This window comes from Rosa rugosa, chromosome 5, assembly GCF_958449725.1.
Source record: "Rosa rugosa chromosome 5, drRosRugo1.1, whole genome shotgun sequence".
In the NCBI taxonomy this organism is placed as follows: Eukaryota; Viridiplantae; Streptophyta; class Magnoliopsida; order Rosales; family Rosaceae; genus Rosa; species Rosa rugosa.
Window position 1 is genome coordinate 31,194,336 of NC_084824.1, and position 21,030 is coordinate 31,215,365.

The 21,030-nt window shown below is 46.9% G+C and overlaps 1 long non-coding RNA gene across 1 annotated transcript; it reads right to left on the reverse strand.

The window, feature by feature from the left end:
• Positions 1-20,320: 20,320 nt before the first annotated feature.
• Positions 20,321-21,030, reverse strand: LOC133707985 (uncharacterized). Its single transcript, XR_009845477.1, has 4 exons — positions 20,909-21,030; positions 20,682-20,794; positions 20,477-20,595; positions 20,321-20,377 (listed from the first exon to the last, which is right to left on the reverse strand). It is a non-coding gene; the product is annotated as an uncharacterized LOC133707985 (long non-coding RNA).

Here is a 21,030-nt window from a genome sequence, read left to right on the forward strand (position 1 = left end):
CATGTAGTAAAATTTTGTGTTACGGTTGCTTTCGTCACAGAAATCTAATGGAATAAGCACTCGGGAGTAGATTGATTTGTGCTGGTGTTTTGATATGGGAATACGAAGGTCAAACTTCGCTTCCCGTTGATCTTAGTAATTTTCATTTTAACTGTCTTACTGCGTGTTGACTAACGGCTGACCTTGATAACTTTAAGGGCTAAAATCTGTTTAGTCCCTATAGTTTGCCTCTCTCATCGTTTCAGTCCCTGACATTCTAATTTAATCTAAAAACTCCCTGACCTCACAATTTCCCTCCAATAGGTCCCTTCCACGTCAAATTAGGAGTTGGTCTTGGGTGAAATGTCCAATATACCCCTATGTTATTTCTTTTTCCTTTTTAATTTCTTTTTTTTCTTTTTCATTTTTAATTCCTTTTTTTCCTTTTTTTTTTCTTTTTCCTTTTTAATTCCTTTTTTTTCCTTTTAATTTCTTTTTTTTCTTTTTTCTTTTTCCTTTTTAATTTCTTTTTTTCTTTTCGTTCTGCCTACTTTCTCCTTCCTCAACCCACCAATCTCATTCCGATCAAACTCCACAACTCATCTGTTTCTCTCCCCAAATTGAAACCAAACCCCAGCAAAGACCTAGCTTGGAGGTGTATAGATGGACATCGAACTAAAGCAACAGCGCTAGGAGCTGATCGATCACTTCTTCACCTTCTCTGAAGCCATCTCCCTCCGTTGTCTCTTAGCGGATCCGCCTTCGTCTCCATCGTCGCCGACGCCATCTCTCAAACATAAGTAGATCCCAATCAGCTCGAAAATTCGCCGCTCAACCACTCCCCTCTTGTTTTCACAGCCTACTTCTCTCTCTCCCACTCAAATCCCACTTTCTCTCTCCATATCAGGCCTCAATTTGGAAACTTTTCACTAAAAACTACCATTTTTTCAGACTCTAAGGTTTTTGGGTCTTGCTCAAAATGGTGATTTGGATTTTGGGTCTGATTGAAATGGTGGTTTTTGATGGCCAAGTTGACCAAAACCAGAAGTGAAGAAGAAGAATGGTGATGGAAAAGAAAAATGGCCGCCAGCGTGGAGAACAATAATGTGGGTTTCGGGTCGATCCGGATTGGTTCGCCGACGTGGCGCTACTGATGCAGCAGGATATGATGGTCATTAAAAAGGAAAAAGAAAAAAGAAATTAAAAAGGAAAAAAGAAAAAAAGAAATTAAAAGGGAAAAAGGAAAAAACAAATTAAAAAGGAAAAAGAAAAAATAAAAAAAGAAATTAAAAAGGAAAAAGAAAAAAGAAAAAAAAGAAATTAAATAGGAAAAAAAGAAATTAAAAAGGAAAAAGAAAAAAAAGAAATTAAAAAGAAAAAGAAATAACAGAGGGGTATATTGGACATTTCACCCAAGGCCAACTCCTAATTTGACGCGGAAGGGACCTATTAGAGGAAAATTGTGAGATCAGTGAGTTTTTAGATTAAATTAGAATGTCAGGAACTGAAACAATGAGAGAGGAAAAGTACAGGGACTAAACAGTATTTAGCCCTAACTTTAACTACCACGTCACCAATTTGTCCAAGTGAACGGTTCACTAACAGTGGACTGAATAGGCTCCTTATCCATTATTTAGAAGAAATTGTTTGTCTTCATACATGCTTATCTTCTTTGTGGGTCAGAGAAATCCCTTTCAGAGTTTTGGATTGATGATCAGTGATTTCAGTGCTTCATCATTGTCGCCATTAATCATTCTATCCCTTTCCACAATTCCAGCAACAATAAAAAAACATGGTGCACTAGATTAAGCCGGGGAACCCATGAAACATTTCTTCACCTTCGGACTTGTGGATGTTTTGTATTATTACTTGTGTTGTTTGGTGAGATATGGTTCTCATTAGGAATTTAGCATAGAGCTGTACTGAATACTAATTTTTTTTTTTTTGGTTACACTGAATACTAATTTTCGGTTGATAGATAATCGAAGTTTCATTACAAGTTGAGAACTAAAAAGTACGGTGTTAATTTATTTTTTTAAAAAAAGTACGGTGTTAATTAGATAAAAATTAAAGAGAGGTAAAAACTAAAAAGAGGTAAGCAATGAATTCCCACCTCAGTTGCAAAGAACACTACTAAACCACTAGCTTGCACTGAAACATAAAATAATTGATAGGCAATCATCTAGTTACATTGTGAAACATATCCCACAGGTATAATAGTGCGTACATTTATAGTAAATCATATAAATCATATCTTTTGCACAAATATACAATATGATCGATCTTAACTAAATCTATTTTAATAAATTCATCATATATTCCTCTATCAGCTGCCAATTTATTTATACAATATTATTATTATAATAAGCTAATTAAGCCCCTTCTTTTGATGTTGCGGGTTTTACTAAATTTTAATTTATCAAAAGAGCAAATCGATGCCCAGTATCATTTGGTCTAGTATAATCTCCCCTTCGTAAATGGGAAGTTGTGAGTTCAACTCACGAAATGTTATTTACCTGATAAAAAAAAAAAACAAATTGATCATACAGTATCCGATACTTTCACCATTCTAAATTTTTGTACCTCAAGTTTCAAAAATATCATAAAGATACCTGAGGTTCTTATTCCAACTGAATAATCGTATCTGGAGCCGTTAGCTCCGTTACAAAGCCTGCCGGCTAACATATTTTGAAGAGTATTTTCATTCCTTCATGTCTTAATCCATTTTTTTTTTCTGAGCATCTTTGTCACGCCCCTGATTTTTAACACAAATAAAAATCGATATATAATCCCATAATTATACATGCGTGATCGTTCAGCTATCAATACAAAATACCTGAAAACTTTTTCCCTTTAAACAAAGTACATACTGATGTCATGAACCCTCAAAGTTAATATACACTCGCTCTCCACAGAGTTACATATTACACAAGCTTACGAATTAAATTGTTAACAACCAAATAAAACGTAAATGCTCCTCAGAGCTTACTACAAGCGGAAGTCTTAATAACGGTAAAGTCACAAAAATTGCTTCCTACCGTTAAGCTGCAAATGGCGCTACCTCAGCATCAGCCACGATTATCCTGACTTGCAGGATTAACCCCTACACAGTTTGAATGGTGCACCGGGTTGCCACACAACAAACTCGATAAGCTTTTGCAAGCCCGTATGAGTAACTCAAACCACACATGCACAACTCGCCCAACGAGGAAACCCATCAACTCGTAAAAAGGAACACACACCCTGTTTTCCCAAAACCACACATTCTTTTCCCAAAAGAAACAACTCAAATCACCCCGTGACGGAAACCATATTAATTGAAACTCTAACAATTCAATATGATGCTCAATTCCTCCCCGGACATTTAAAAGAAAGAATCCCTGAAACTCCCTTTTAAAAACACATTCTCAAATCAACACAAGTCACCCCGTGACAAAATCATAATAATTGAAACTCTGACAATTAAATATGATACACAAGTCCTCCCCGGATATTTAAAAGAAAGAATCCCCGAAACTCCCTTTTAAAAACACATTCTCAAATTAACACAAGTCACCCCGTGACAAAATCATAATAATTGAAACTCTGACAATTAAATATGATACATGTACATTTGCAAGCATAATTAGCTATAATGGGCCACGCTCATTGTACCGCCAAATGTACTAATTCCAACCAAAGGAATGACATGCAGACACACCGCCAGGCGGGCTACAACCTCAGCGTCGGAGCACCGCCAGATCGCCGCCGACGCGCCGCCACGCGCCGCGCCAAGATAGCATCAGAAGCTTCTGAAACTGGGAACTGAAGCACATCAGTCCCACATCGAAAACAAGGAGGAGGTCAGCCTCCTCCTCACCTATAAAAGGTTCTCTCCTCTCTCCTCATTAATGACGCATTCAATACTTACCTACTGTTACTTTGTCAACATAAATACATTGACTAACTTAGGCATCGGAGAGTTGAAGACCGCCCGACGCGGTCTCCCTCTAACGTCCTTTGTATTTTACTTGACAGGTAGCGGAAACTTTGAGTATATCACAGGTATCGATCCGCCCATCGGATCAGCGTTAACAAAGGTTCAGCTACCGCCGAACTTTTATACATTAACATTGGCGCCGTCTGTGGGAATCCCTTAACAAAAGGTCATCCCACCACATCCACCATGACTAACGGTGGCGGAGGAAACGCTGAGGACCTGGCGGACCAGTCCGCCATCCCCCAACCATCCGACCCAGCGGTAGGCGTTAACCGCGCACTATTCACAACCTCGGCCAACCCCGGCGGTGAGGCAAATCCAAGCAGCAGCCGCCCGCCGGGCCAGGATCTCGTCACTATGTACGAGCTAGCACTGGCGGATCTTCATAAGGCAAACAGAGAACGTGAGGAGGAGCGCAAGGAAAAGGCTGAGGCTCAAAAGCAGTTGGCTACGCTGATGTCACGTTTTGATGAACTGAAGAGGACGCTGGAGGCTACCGCCAATCCGGCGCAAAGCGAGCAGTCACGTAGCACTAGGCGTAGTCGACCCGGCACTGGCACATTAGTACCGGGGCCAGTCATACAGATGCAGGTACCGCTGGACCCACCTGAATTGTTGGGAATGGGACCACCGCCCATCCCCCAACTAATGATAGAGCAGGAGGCGGAATCACTGCCGCATACCAACCACTCGGAAGCTAGGGCGAGGACTGAAGGCAATCCGCCTGCCCCAAGGCGCAGGCAGGTCCAGCAGAGTACTCAGGCTGATTCCGCCGGCGATGCAACCGCCCAGATATTGGAAAGGATGCACCAACTGGAGCAAAGGTTGATCCGGGCGGAGTCGAGCGCCCCAGCGCCAACTCAGAATCCACTTTTCGCTTCCAGACCTGGGCCCTTCACCGCTGCAATTCTGCAAGCTATCAGACCAGCGTCTGCAAAAACCCCAAAGATGTCGCATTACGGCGGAATGTCTGATCCCTTCGTCCACATGGACACCTTCAAGAAGGTCACCAACAACAAGGGATTCGACGACGCCACCTTGTGCCACTTGTTCAGCGAAACGTTGGATGGCGAGGCAATGAACTGGTTCTTTGAGTGTCCGCCGGGGTCTGTCAGCTCATTCCATGCACTATCGCACGCTTTCCTCTCCCGGTTCATCTTATTGTCCGCCGGGCATCACAACACAAGTCAGCTGTTCAGCGTCAAGCAGGGGGAGGACGAATCACTAAAGGCCTTCGTCACAAGGTGGCGAGCAGCATCGTCTCAGTGCCGTGACCTAGACAAAACAATGGCATCAGCGGCCTTCAAGCAGGGACTTCTCAAGGGGCCATTCTTCTATCACCTCAACTACAATCACCCAAATGTGGCGTACGACCACATCATGAGTGAGGCGGTCATCCACGCCCAGGCGGAATTCATTACATATGGAGAAACCCCACCGCCACCGGCAACTCCAACAAAATCATCACGGCCATCCCCCAGTCATCAGGAAACCGCTAACAAGACCCCTTCAACACCGCCAACTGACAGGAAGAGGGAGTGGCAGCAGGGCCACCACCAGAACAAGCGGCAGAAGGACCAGAATTACAACAAGGGCAACCGCCCAACCCATGGGGATAACCGCCACAAGCAGGCAGAGTCCTCGCAGCGGTACGCAGTGTTCACGGTCCTCACGACCTCATATGAAGACATCTACAATCAGTGCAAGGATCAGATCCCACCGCCACCCCCTCCAAAGTACCCAAAAAGGGGCAAGTCCAGGAACACCGGCAAGTGGTGCAAATACCACGAGGACAGTGGCCACAATACCAACAGCTGCAATGCTCTCAAAACGGCCATTGAGACCTTGTACCGTGACGGCAAGCTCGAGCAGTTCAAGGTGCGCCAACCACCACCAGTAATTGCCAACGTTGAGACCTTGGGCCGCATCAACACCATCGATGGCGGTGCTCCAATCACCAGCATGTCTCACAGGGCAAGAAAGCGCTATGCACGCGCCAATCACCCAAAGGAGGTCTGCAACATCCGCTACGAGAGATCCGCCAAGCTCCCGAAATCAGGTTGGGAACCTATTACCTTCTCGGAGGAGGAGGAGCGCGGAGTGCATCTACCGCATGACGACCCATTCTTGGTCGACGCCATTCTTGGCAAATTCTCAGTAGGGAGAATCTTGGTGGACAGCGGGTCCGCTGTCAATGTCATCTTCAACGGCTGCTACAACCACCTCAAGCGGAACAAGAAACTACTCCAGGATCACGAGCCGCTACTCAGCTTCTCCGGCGACGTCACACAACCGCTAGGGTCGGATTACATGCGACTGATTATTGGTACTAGTCCATGCATGGCGGAGGTACATACGGAATTCATTATTGTCGATTGTTTCAGTTCGTACAACGCCATCATTGGACGACCATCGCTTAACAAGCTCAAGTGCATCATCGCCGGATACATGCTTCTCATGAAGTTCCCCACACCCAACGGCACGGGCTGTGTGAGAGGAAGTCAGCAGTTGGCTCGAGAATGCTATTCAACAGCTGTAGCGCGATCAGCGCGCCGCCATGAAATTATGACGGTGGGCAATCAGGCGCCAGACATCTTTGAGGATCCTAGGGATGAGGAGAAGAAGTATGTCAAGAAGGAACCGGTCAACCCGGAGACATCGTTGAAAGTTGTCTGCATCTCGGACGAGCACCCTGAGCGGACGGTCCGCATAGGCGCCCAACTAGACCCAAAGGTAGCGGCGGAGCTCACGCAATTCCTGCGTGATAACGCCGCCGTCTTTGCATGGTCCGACGCGGACATGCCAGGTATTTCTACTGAGATTATCACTCATAAGCTGACCATCAAACCCTCCTTTTATCCCATCAAGCAGAAGATGAGGGCCTTTGATGAGGAAAAGTACCGGGCAATAGGAGAGGAAGTTGCCAAGCTCCAGGGCATTGGTTTCATCCGCCAAGTCATCTATCCCCAGTGGATCTCCAATTTGGTAATGGTCAAGAAGCCCAGCGGCAAGTGGCGGATGTGTGTTGACTTCAAAAATCTCAACAAGGCATGCCCAAAGGATAGTTTCCCGCTACCTCGTATCGATCAGCTAGTCGATGCAACCGCCGGACATGAGCTCCTCAGCATGATGGACGCTTTCTCCGGATATAATCAGATCAAGATGCATCCCGGCGACCAGGAATGCACCGCCATCATCACCGACAAAGGCCTCTATTGCTACAATGTCATGCCTTTTGGTCTGAAGAACGCCGGTGCAACTTATCAGCGGTTGATGAACGCCATGTTCGCTGAGCATCTGGGAAAAATCATCGAGGTCTACGTGGACGACATGCTAGTTAAGAGTATAAAGGCCAGCGGACATATGATATGAGCATAAAGTGCGACGATATTATTGAGTATATGCCCCATTTTAGCCTTGTTTCTCCCTTAAGTTTCGTGTTTTGAGTCATCGAGTCATTTTAAGAGTATTGTAGAGTGTTTGGCGTGAAATAAGCGGAAAAACATAAATTCATGAAAAATCCTTGCTAGATCAGGATTCCTCGTTTTTGCGGTCTTTACATTTTAATTCCCTTTATTTTCTCTAGAAAATTCTGATATTCTCCTGCTTGTTGTAGGAAACCTTGGCTGGTGGAACTCTTGGAAACAACAACGATGGAGTCATAAAATAAAGCATTTAAGACATTTGACCAAGCAATGAAGAAGGGAAATAAAGGAGAAAGACGTTTTCAGTTGGAGAATAAAGGAGAAAGACGTTTTTCAGTTGGGGAATAAGAGAAAGATGTTTCAACTGGAAAATAAATAAGAGAAAGACGTTTCAGCTTGTTAAAAGACCCCATTATGAGAGGAATTAAGGCCATAAAGGAGACGTTTCAGTTGGGAAATTAAAGGAATTATGATGCAATCCCATCCGTCCAATGATGAAGGGTATGATCGACAAAAGCCAACCAATGCTCCCCTATAAATAGGCAACGTCCAGAACAGAATTGGCATCACTTCCCGGCCTATCACTTCCTGGCCAAAAAACTTTTCCGAGACTCTGCCCAATTCACTCCTTACACTTCCATCACTCACAAGACCGTGACCACCATCCATCCATCATTCTACGAAGTTCTTAGGCGCTGAGTCAAGGACGCTCCACCACCATAGAAGAGACGAGTTCATCACCTTGTTGCCAAGCCGCTGAGGAAAGCTTCAAAGTGTAACTATGACTCTACTTACAATTTTTATTTCGGTTTTGTGTGTTTGGATTTGCGAGTTGTGTAATTGGAGACATGAGATTTTTAGAATATTTTTATTAATATTTTTGAGATTTTCAGTTTATTATTGAGTTAATTTCGAGAATTCTTTGATGATGCATGTCACAATCTTGTGCCCTTTTACGTGTTTAGGTAATTTTCAGAGTTAGGTTAATAAGTTTGCATGCTAGAATCACACTGAGTATTCTTGTGTGTTTGCTTAATTTGCCAAGGGTAATTGTTATTTGTTAAGGCGCTGAGTTAAACAAGTAGTAATTAGTTCTAAAAAGTGGTAAAAATAATGCTTTAATGATTAAATGATTCTGGAAATTACGTGTTAAATTCTATGTGTAATGGTTAATTTGCACGTGTGAGTTGATTCGAGGGTTAGATAATACTACTAGTTAAGAGAATTACGCTGAGTGTTTTCGAAAATTAGTAGTATTAGGCTTGGTAAGGACTTTTCCGATCCAAGCCTACATTAGAACGAATCAGATAAATGGATTGATCCGCTGTGGCTTTTCATTTGGGCTCTTATCTATGCATTCAAGATGGGCATAGTTTTGTAGCATGTTGAAATGAATTTCTGAGTGGTATTGGTCTAGGTTAGGGAAGTCGATCATTGTATATAGTTTTATTTGTTTTGTTTTTATTTTAAGTAGATTAGGAACCAAATCTCAAAACCCCCATTTTATTCTTTTATTTGTTAATTGACCTTTTGTGTAGGTGTATCCTACAATCCCCGGACTGAACGATCCCTGCTTATCCTATACTGACAACTACATTTTGCAGGGTTAAATTGTGAGGCTATTTTAGCCGCATCAACATGTGGCAAACCTCAAGATCATAGTAACCATTCTCCTGGCCTATGGTATGCGTCTCAACCCAGAAAAATGTTTCTTTGGGGTCACCGCCAGCAAATTTCTGGGTTACATCGTCAGCGAGCGAGGCATCGAGGCTAACCCGGACAAGGTACAGGCCATCCTTAACCTGGCGGACCCTGAGTATAAGGTGCACGTCCAATGCCTCCAGGGCAAGTTAACCGCCCTTTCTCGATTCATCTCCAGACTGACTGATAAGTGCGCCCCATTCTTCAAACTCCTCAAAACGACTCACAAGAAGGTCATCAATTGGAACCCAGAATGTCAGGCGGCGTTCCAGGGCCTGAAGGAGTACCTAGCGGCAGTCCCTCTCCTCTCTATCCCTGTGCAAGGAGAGACACTGTTCATCTACCTAGCAGTCTCGGTATCGGCGGTAAGCTGCGCCATTGTCCGGCGGGAAGGCCAAGACGAGCTTCCAGTGTTCTACGCCGGCAGAGGCATGAACGGAGCAAAAACAAGGTATCCTCCCTTGGAGCAACTAGCCCTCGCACTCATCGTTGCCGCCAGACGCCTCCGCCAATACTTCCAGGCTCACACCATCCATGTGTTAACCAGTCAACCGCTGAGGCAAGTGATGCAGAACCCTGAACACTCGGGGCGCCTCAGCAAATGGGCCATTGAGCTCAGCGAGTTTGACATAGAATACAAGCCAAGAACCGCCATGAAGGGCCAGGCAGTGGCGGACTTCATCGCTGAACTCACCGAGCGTCAGCTAGAACCCAGTACGGAGACGGGGCCCGGAACAGAAATGGTAACCACTGAGGAAGCAACTCCCCCACAGTCAGATTGGAACCTGCATGTGGACGGCTCCGCCAGCGCCAAGGCCAGTGGCGCCGGAGTCATCTTAACAGGACCCGGGGGACTGAACGTGGAGTACGCGTTGAAATTCAACTTCAAAGCTTCAAACAACATTACCGGCTTGCTCCTCGCCATTGACTCAGGGGCTAACAGCGTCAACATATTCAGCGACTCTCAATTAGTCGTTAACCAGGTCAACGACAGCTTCCAAGCCATGGACCAACAATTAGCGGCATACTTGGGCTACGTCAAAACGTTGCTAAAAAAGTTCAAATTTCACACCATCACACAAATCCTCAGGGAAAAGAACGCCAAGGCTGATTCACTGGCGAGACTGGCAACCGCCCAACCACATCAAAGTCCAGCGGACACAAAAGTGGAGTGCCTTGACAGGCCGAGTATCACAAAGACCCTGGCGGAGATCTTCAACATTGAGGTCAGTCCCAGCTGGATGGACGAGATCATTGCATACAAGCGCAGCGGCACATTGCCAGAAGATAAGGTCCAGGCGAGACAGCTCAAGCGTAGAGCAACCCGCTACAACATCCAGAATGGCAAACTTTACCGCCAAGGATTCACCCATCCCAACCTCCGCTGTCTAACCCCAGAGGAGGGAAAGGTCGTCCTAGCGGAAATCCATGGCGGAGAATGTGGAAACCACTTAGGCGCCAGATCCTTGGCCAACCGTACAATGCGACAGGGCTACTTCTGGCCCACACTTGGTGATGACGCCCGACGGATTTCGAGGTCTTGCCACAAATGCCAACAATTTGCAGATCTCCCACATTCACCGGCAGAACCGCTGTCCATCATCATCGGCCCATGGATTCACTCCACGTGGGGCCTCGATTTGATGGGAAAATTCCAAACCGCCAAGGGCCAGTTCAAGTACATCATCGTCGCCATCGACTACAACGGCAAGTGGATAGAGGCGGAGCCACTGACGGCAATAACTACCGCCAAGGTAATTCACTTCCTCTGGAAGAACATCTATTGCCGCTATGGTGTCCCACATACAATCATTACAGACAACGGCACACAGCTCAACAATAAGGAACTTATCTCCTTTACCGCCAACCTTGGCACCAAGTTGAGCTTTGCATCTGTCGCCCATCCCCAAACCAACGGCCAGGTCGATGCAGCAAACAAGATAATCAAGAAGCTGCTAAAAAAGAAGCTCGACGACGCCAAGGGTTTGTGGGCAGAAAAGCTTCCAGAGGTCCTATAGGCCATCCGGACAACTCCAACTACAGCCACCGGTGAAACCCCTTTTTGTATGATGTTCGGAACAGAGGCTGTCCTACCTATTGAAGTAACTCAGCCTACCGCTAGGGTCGAAGGCTACTGCCCAGAGACCAACAGCGACGGCGTCAACATGGACAGGGACCTCCTTGAGGAAAAAAGACACAAGGCCCATTTGCACAACTTGCAAAACAAACAACGGGTATCGCGTTTCTACAACGCCAGAGTCAAGGCCCGAAACCTCCAGTTGGGGGACTGGGTAATGAAAGAAGTCATTCCGCCACCAACAAAACTCCGCCCAACTTGGGAAGGTCCATACAAAATTGTGGAAGTCGTTAGCCCAGGCACTTTCTACTTAATGGACAAGGATGGCATCACGTCGACCCACCCTTGGAACACCGAACACCTTCGGTATTACTACAAATAGTCATGCCGCTACCCAGGAGCATCTTGACTTAGCTAAATTTTTGTTCAATATTTAGCTAAGGGAAGCTACCCAACGGGTACTACCCCACTTTTGTACACGCTGATCAATCAGTTATCAATGAAACGAGAAATTATTCAAACCATTGTTACCAAGTCTAGCACTGAGGGCAACGGGCAACTCCAGCAATCGTCAGCGGACCTCGTCCGCTACGTGGTGCACTTGGACCAATCTTAATTCCTTTAATGTTTCATTGATTGACAAAAGAAAAATATAAGTCAAAACTCTAGCTGTACAGGCATATCATCACAAACACAACTTCGAAAATTTCATTCCATTTCAAAATATTTGTTACAAGTTATTATGCCTCAGCGGCTACAAAAAAAAAGAGAATATAGTGCGGTCCCCAGCTTCAGGGGTTGCCCTCGGCATCTTCTTCCTCAGCAGGCGGCGGCACGATCGCTCGACTCATTTGATCGGACCCTCGGGCTGTCGGACTTGGGGTCTCTATGGTGCCGTCCGCCCGGGTGTGCGCCGCCAGGAATCCAGCCCGCGACACCTCTGACGGGGTGGGATTGGGAGTCTGCTGGGACCCTTCCGTCGGATGTACGCCACTTTCTCCACTGCCTGAGCGGGCGCCTCCCGCTGGGACAGGCACGACATCTTTCTCCGGCGGGGCACTCTTGGCCGGCGGCGCATCGGGCTGTGACGCTTTGGCGAAGTCGATGGCGCCCTTCCGCTTCAGCATCTCTATGTTCGCTAGGGCCCCAGCCTTCGCTAACTCGGTCATTGCCTTCGCATACTCCGCCGACTGTTTGAATGATTCAACAGCGGCAGCCGCGGCAGTATCCCCTTCTGCCCTCAGGCGGGCAACCTGGCCTTCCAGCCGCTTCAGCTCCGTCACCCTGGCGGCGGACTCCCGCTGCACTATAATCAGTTTCTTGTCCTTAGCGGCTATCCGCTCCTGCAGCAGGGCGATGTCCTGCTCCAACTTGGAGACGCGTTCATTCCTCTCCAAATCCCGCTCGATGGCCACGGTGAGCTTACCGCGGGCGTCGGTGAAGTCGCATTCCGCCTTGGCCAACCGCCTTTCTGTCTCCACCAGCTTCTCCCTCGCCTCCGCCAGCTCCCTCTGGAGGCTTTGAATCTCCTCCCTGAGCTCCCCTTCGACCAGAGGCTGCTTCTTTGCCGCCTCAAACAGGTCGTGCAGCCCAGCTGATATCTGACCAAACGCCGAGCTGTAGGGCGATTGGTCAATCGCTGTCGGGAGCGAGATCCCCGCTAGGCCGCCAAACCCTAGCCTTTCGCACAGGTGGAAGAGGAACTCCCGCTCACCATCTGTCATAAACTCTGTGTAGGCGGCGAAGGAGTCCAAGTCGCTGGCGGCGGGCGCCTCCCCTTCCACCACGGCAGCTTGACGGGGGCGTTCTTCTGCTGCCGGCCCCCGATAGCCTCCACATCCTCCCCCTCTTCCTCGTCGGGGGAGTCCATCTGCCGGCGCTTCTTCTCAAGCACCCTGGTGTTCCCGCCAGCGCCCCTCGTCACCCTCGGCGGCGGCTCCTCCCTTGGCGCGGTAACAGTCCCTACCGGCTGCACCGGTCTTTCTTTCTGGGAACCACGCCTGTTGGCGGGTACCCTTTCCTTTGGAGCAGCCGCTGTTGCGGCCCCCTTTTTGCCGCCTGCCACTGGGACCCCCGCCTGAACGACGGGCAGGCCGTCGGCCCCCAGATGGGAGTGGTGCGGCATTGGCAGCACCACAGGAACCTCGGAATGGCTTACCGCCAGGGTCTCCGGGTTCACCACGGTCTTCTGGGCCGCCAGACCCTCGGCGTACATCGTCTCCAGGAAGTTGTCAACCTCCGCACGATCCATCGCTTTTTCGAAAGCGTCGCGGCTGGCTTTATTGCCTGGCGGAGTTTCTAAAAAAAAAAAAAATATATATATATATATATATATATATAAACCAGTCAGTCTGGGCTACTTATTACAAAAAAGAGAGCAGTATGGCGAAAATTTCTTACCAATGGAGCGAGTTAGTTTCTGCTCGACTAACAACTCCCAACCTGTCAGAAGTCAGAAGTCCAGCAAGTTGCGGTTCCGCCAACAACCTCTGATCCGCGCCACGTGACACTCCTCCTCGCGCGTTAGGTTGTACCGCAGTCCCGCTGCACAAACACAAGTCGATTAGTAAAAGTACGTCTGCAAAATACAAGCACCCGCTAGCTACATTCAGCGGAAACTGGTTACCAACCTCGGATAGGTTGGAACTTCGACTTAATCCTAAACGTCGGCCCTTCCTCGTTCGCCCCAGCCTGGTACTCCCACCCCTCTGTGGCGACGCAGAAGGTCCCCCGCCCGTAGGACATTGAATCCCTTAGATTCTCGATCAGCTTGGGCGCTCCCTGGCGGCGGCTCAGGTTCACTTGCCCTCTGCAACCCTGGCGCTTCACGTAGACCAGCTCGTAGAAGTGAAGCACTTCCGCCACAGTAGGCCCCTCGCACCCGGACAACCGCCATAGTGAGTTCATCGCCAGCATCAACCTCCACATGTTGGGGCAAATCTGACCGAAGGCAAGGCCAAACTCGCACACCAGGATTTGGAGATTTGGCACCAGCGGGAGTGTCATTCCTTGGCGGAATATCGCCTCATGCACGGCCGCAAATCCCTCTGGGAGAATCGACGCCTTCTCATCTACCGTTGGCGGGCGCAGCTTCACCGAGCCCGGCAACCGGAATGTCTTCTTCATTCGAGTGACGGCGGCGGCATTCATCCGCCCTCCTGCCTCGTCAACGGCGGTGCCATCCTGGAGGAACCACGCTGACTCAGCATTCTCCCCCGCTGTTTCTTCTTCCCCAGCAGAGCCGCTGGCTGCGCTATTGCTCGCCAAACGCTCGTCGCGCCCAGCTTTGGCAGCAGCGGCCTCACCCGCCCTAGAGCTCTCTGGACGTGGACCACGACCCATGGCTACTTCCCAAGGTATGGTCTGTAGCGGCTCAACCTCTAGCGGTTCTGGCAGTGAGGTTCTTGCATGGGCAGACGGACGCAACGAGTCAATAAATATCCTATCCGCCGCGCTGAACGACATGTTAGACCCGGAATCCTCACTGCTCGAAATCTCTATGACGTTAGCCATCCCAAACCCTAAAACCCACACCAGTTAGCACAAACACAGATCTAGCCTATCCTTACATCAGTTATAGCCAAGAACATCAAGAACAATTTACCCAGAAAATGCCAAAATAAGAACAAACACACTCAACCCAGATTCGACCATCTAGCAAATCCCTAAACGCCAACTCTCTGCCCACCACCATAACCCAACCCCCCCAAATCTCACTTCACACCTCAGAACACGCCAAAGAAGAACAAAAATCATCCCAAAACACCAAAAACAACAAAACCCAGAAAATAGCAGATCCAATGAAACAGGAAAAAGGGAATCCAGGTACCAACCTTGGTGGTGAAGCCTACGATATGATGGTGCACAGTAATCTTAGGGGGGTGAGATCGTCGTTTCTCCGGGAACGATATCTCCAAGCTCCGGCAACCTCTTTCTTCAGTCTCGGACGAACAGGGCGAGAAGACGACGACTGTGAGTTTGAAGCTTTTACCAAAGTGTCAAATCTCGCTGAGTTTCCCCCCCCCCCCTTTTATGTCAACATCAGCGCGTTCTCAGCCGTCCGCTAAAAAACGACATCACACACCAGCCGTACACGTGTCGCGGATCTCCACTTACTCTCCGGATTAACCGAGGCGTCGCCTCGGTTACGGAATCCATAATTACTATCATTAATGGCGAGAAGACGGCCAAACTTAGGAGACAGGCCACCGCACGCTAACCCTCTACGGGTTGGACACGTGTCAACCACCACCAGACGAAGCGTCTGGTGGAAGTAACCACTTGGGATGACTTCCCCAACCGTCCGAAGCCTCCGCTGAGCGAAACCCCGCCAGCGGAACTTCTCCCTTGTCATCTTCCAAGTGAAGAAGTCTCCGCTGAGCGAAACCCCGCCAGCGGAACTTCTCCCTTGTCAACTTCCAAGTGAAGAAGTCTCCGCTGAGCGAAACCCCGCCAGCGGAACTTCTCCCTTGCCATCCTGCAAACAGGGCGTCTCCCGCTACACATCTCTAGCGGAACCCCCTTTCATCTTGCAAGCTGCGTGCTTTGTTCAGCGCAATATCGCTCAATAAAGTACCGCCAGGCACGTCTACTGGACGCTGCTTCCTGCTGCAGTCAGCGGGGGGATATCCGCCAGCGGCGGATCCCGAGGCCACGCCTCACTCTGACAGCGCCCGCCACGCGGCGTTACGGTCAGACCGTCCCTACGGGACACAGGGACTTGTCAACAGTCTACGACGGCCCTGATCAGGCACGTTGACCCCCGTCACTCGGGTACTAAGATTGGGTTCGCTACCCAACACCCTCTGCCCCGTGCAGCTCCCCCTCAACAAACAATTTGCCGACCATCAGGAGGTCTATCTTAGCCGGGGAGTGGGGGACTCCCTGGGGGGCCTAGCAGGGGCCCACCCGAAAGGGTATAAAGCGTTTGCTCACAAAATCCATGGTTGACAACGCACTGACGCTAATTATGCTCTTGCAAGTCTAGCGGAACAAAACGCTTCAAACCGCCGAGCAACTCCCCAACCAAGATTGCCCTCCTTGACTGAGGACTTGGGGGACTTGTACATACATGTACATTTGCAAGCATAATTAGCTATAATGGGCCACGCTCATTGTACCGCCAAAGGTACTAATTCCAACCAAAGGAATGACATGCAGACACACCGCCAGGCGGGCTACAACCTCAGCGTCGGAGCACCTCCAGATCGCCGCCGACGCGCCGCCACGCGCCGCGCCAAGATAGCATCAAAAGCTCTGAAACTGGGAACTGAAGCACATCAGTCCCACATCGAAAACAAGGAGGAGGTCAGCCTCCTCCTCACCTATAAAAGGTTCTCTCCTCTCTCCTCATTAATGACGCATTCAATACTTACCTACTGTTACTTTGTCAACATAAATACATTGACTAACTTAGGCATCGGAGAGTTGAAGACCGCCCGGCGCGATCTCCCTCTGACGCCCTTTGTATTTTACTTGACAGGTAGCGGAAACTTTGAGTATATCACAGGTATCGATCCGCCCATCGGATCAGCGTTAACAAAGGTTCAGCTACCGGCGAACTTTTATACATTAACAATACACAAGTCCTCCCCGGACATTTAAAAGAAAGAATCCCCGAAACTCCTTTTAAAACACGTACTCATGAGCATCAGATAGCTCTCCGCTACCCCCCATGATGTACAATGACAATAGACTAGAGCTCTAACTGATCGTATCCACTCACCCGGCCAAAGGCGTGAAGTCCCGATATATTTGCCTGAGGTCACTCCCAGCAACCCCGAATCCTCAGACCTCCCCGGTCATCAGATCAAAACATTTCAAAGCGGTCACTGAGGACCAAAAGTTACTCAACTCTCAAAAGGAGATGTCACCCCGTGACCTCCGATCATCACACCTCCCCGGTCGTCAAATCAAAATGTTAAGCAAGTCGCTCTGGACCCAAAATGTTAAATCAAATCAAAAGGAGAAATCACCACTTGTGACTCTCAGATCTTCCGACCCCCGGTCGTTTGATCAAAACATTAAGCAACTCACACCAAATCTTGACACTTTTCAAACAATAGAAATTCCCAATTCCTAAAACAATGTTTCCCGAAAAGTCAAGCCTCAAACAATAGAATGAAACCCATCAATCCCTATTGCTTAATTCACCCATCGACTCATAAGAATATACATATTTCACATAAATATATATATATATATATATATATATATATATATATATACACGTACGTGGTCATTCACTCAGGAATACCACTAATACCAACTATAGTTTGCAGTTAACTAAATAACTCACAAAACAATAAAGGTGACTTCGTTCGTAAATGAACATTGTGAGATTACTCACCTCGAAACTCCCGCTGCGTCTTCACACCACTAGACTGCTTACAGAACGCCCTTTGTCAAGCACCTAAGGAAGTACAGCCTTGATTCAGTCAACGAATCACAATTAAATAAAGTTTGAATCCCCAAATCGAACAACAACCCTGAAAGTGACTCTAATCGAGGCGAAACCACCTCCGAGACCACCCAATGTCTCCGGAATACTTCTACGATCGATATGTCCAAACCACAAGTCGATCGGACGCTCAGATCCTCACGGATCGAATCACCGAACGGTCCGAAACCGTAAAAATCATAACAAACTAATACGAACTCCAAAAATTGGCTATTATATATCGAAACGCTCGTATCGACGAGTAGAATATATATAATAACAGAAACAGTCCCTTACATGGCCGCAACTCCACCAGAACACCACCACAGGCGGTGGCGCACCGCCGCCAGCCAAAACTCAATATTTCACAAAACTCCCAACATCAAAGATCTTCATCTCATCATGCTTATCAACTTTCATAACTAGCCTCAAGTCAGAATCTAAGCAAAAAGGATCGAAAAGCACCTCGCAAGCCGTGAATCACTGTTCAATCCGAGCTGAACCAATTTCCACGTGAATTGATCCAAACAACCACCACAGATCGACCAGGGAGGCTCCTACGAAGTCAAAACAGGAAGCTTGAAGCCACGACGTCGCCGGAACTGCGTTTTCCGACCGAGTCAGAAAACACCAAACTTTGCCGCTTTGATGCACCGCACACGGTGAATTTCGCCGCTAGTGGATGCCACAGAGACGACCGGAGCAAGGAGGTGAGTCGATCTGGAAGGTTTCGCTGCCGGAGACCGCTGGAAAAGCCGGGTCGGGTTTCCGGGTTCGGGTCAGGTCAGTCGCAAAGAAGAGAGAGAACGGAGAGTTTCAGAGTTTCCGGAAAAGGAAAGTGGAAAAATGAAAATAGTAAGTTTCCGAAAATGGAAACTCCTATTTATAGAACTTTCCCAAAACTTCCGCAGACCATAACTTTCTCATACGAACTCCAATTTCCGCGTTCCGCATATCCACGAACTCGTATCGACGCGCTCTACAACTTTTGTGAATGAAGTTTTCAAAGAATCTCAACGTACAAAAAGTCAACCTTTGCGCCCCCCCCCCCCCCCCCCCTAAAACCATACTTTTCGAATAAAAATTTGTCCGAAAACTTCCGCTCCATCCACGAGCCACGAAACAGTCCAATAATCACTAAATTAAATTCCAGAAAATCCTCGGAAATAAATACGAATTTCCGGGGCATCACATTCTACCCCACTTAAGGAAATTTCGTCCCGAAATTTAAACGTACCACTCCCACAAGTACGAATAAATCATGAAAGCTGACATGGCACTTTGTGATTGGTCGAAGTTGTGTGGAGTATCCAGATAATTTTTGGGAAAATAAAAGAAGATTCATGAAGCTTGGAGATGCTTGGCCATTCCCCTATATATAGGCCCCTATGCTTGACGTTTGGAACACACATTCTCTCATTCAGAAATTACTCCCATAACGTCATAAGCTCTCTCTTTCTCTCCACTCTCTAGTTTTCAAGTTCCGCATTTTCAAGCAAGGAGAGGAAGAAGAAGAAGGAGCCGTGAAGACCAAGCCTCCACCAATCCATCTTGAAGCCGTGAAGATTTGAAGACTTGCTTCCAAGATTCAAGTCCAACGTTCAAGCTCTCCATCTCCATCTCCACTCACGGTGTAATTCGTTCTTTTTCCTTATAACCTTTTGGTTTTCCTTGTTTGAATTCGTAGGAACTTGTTTCTAGTTAACAATAACGTTTAGGGTACGTAAAGTTTAAGCCCAATTCTATGTTTAAATAAAGTTTTCGAATTCTATGATTGTGATTCTAAGTTGCTTATGTGAGTTTGTTCGATTGAATTTGCTTGACAAAAAACTTTTGCATGTTTATGTTCTTTGGTGGCCAACTTAGGATATATGCATGTAATTGGAGCTAGATTTAGGTTAACAATTCACCTAATAGTTTTGTGAACCTATTTCATAAGTAGTAAAGGCTTTGGACAAAAGTCGAATTCAATTGAAGAGGATTGCAAATAGATGAACTTATTCATACTAGGTTGTGCACTTAAGTTGATAACCTTTCTCTATGCTTCTTGCGTTGAACATGTGTTGATTAGCTAGCTTTCTAGACTTTGATTGCATGTTTAATAGGATTAATTTAGGTGCTTTCACTTCACTACTACAAAAACTGCATCACACAACGGTGGAAATCTGTTGTGTGATGTGGACCATGTCTGTCGTCTATCTCGATGTTGTGTGATGTGGAGCATCAATAAACATGTTCAACTGCATTGCGCTCTTGCAAAACTATAGCTTGCCACTCATTCCATTCAGTATTTTCCTAGAGAGAACCAGCAAACCAAATTGGTGTCAGAGAGAATATAAAAACATATATATTAAGCATCAAATAGACTACTTGAGTAACATATATATACACACACAACACACACACACACACACACAGATATGTTACTATACACACACACACATGACTCAATTAGCCAAACATGTAACTTCAACATTATCATTTTGCTAGAAACAGAGTAAAATAAATAAATGGAGCTAATGATACAAAGGTATAACTGAAATTCAGTGAAATTGCTTCATCAATGATACACATAATCACTTCTAATATCACACTGTAATTGTAGCTAGTATCCAATTTTAGGTGCCTTACATAACTTGAAGCCCACAACCTACCTGGAGATATGCCTGAACACGGCTTTGGCTGTTCCCCAACTGAATGAGCTTATTTGAAATTCGTGTTATGTGTCCAAGGTTTCCTGCCAGCGGTGTCAATTTTCCCACAGCATGTGCTGTTGGCTACAAAATGAGGAAAAAGAAATAAAACTATCAGAACTTGAAATAAAACCAAGACCAAGTACATAATTATTTATATATGCCTAGTGCAATTGCACTTACAAACTTCATTCAAGTAAAAGCATGCTCGCTCTTCTCAACTACACCTACTAGCTTGGCCATCTTAATCCTAAACCAGTGTTTCAAAAGCCCATATGACTACCACAATTGACTCAAGGATTCTGTGCATACCCAAAGTACTATTAGTTCAACACAAACAAACAGAACCCAATTGAAGAGTGAAAAGGCAATAGGGTTAAACAAACACCTCCATGAAGCATCAAGGCAAGGAAAATGGAGAAATCATCATCACCATACCACTCTGAAAATGATAAGGACACCTAAATAAAACCTTTCAATCCTTCACAGCAGCAGTAGCAACTGCCCAAAAGCTTCATTTGCCAGTGAAGTTAGAATCAGTTCAAGAAACACTCGGTGTGCAAAGCAATAGCAACAAGTAAAAGTAAAAAGCAAAATGATCATAACTAATTTTACCTCGTGAAATATACAGTCGAGAATGGAATACAACGGAGGACCAGACCCGTCTCGGTTCTGCCACCATAGGAGCAGCGCTGACAGGAAATGGTGCAGAACGGTGTTGTTTCTTTGCCTACAAA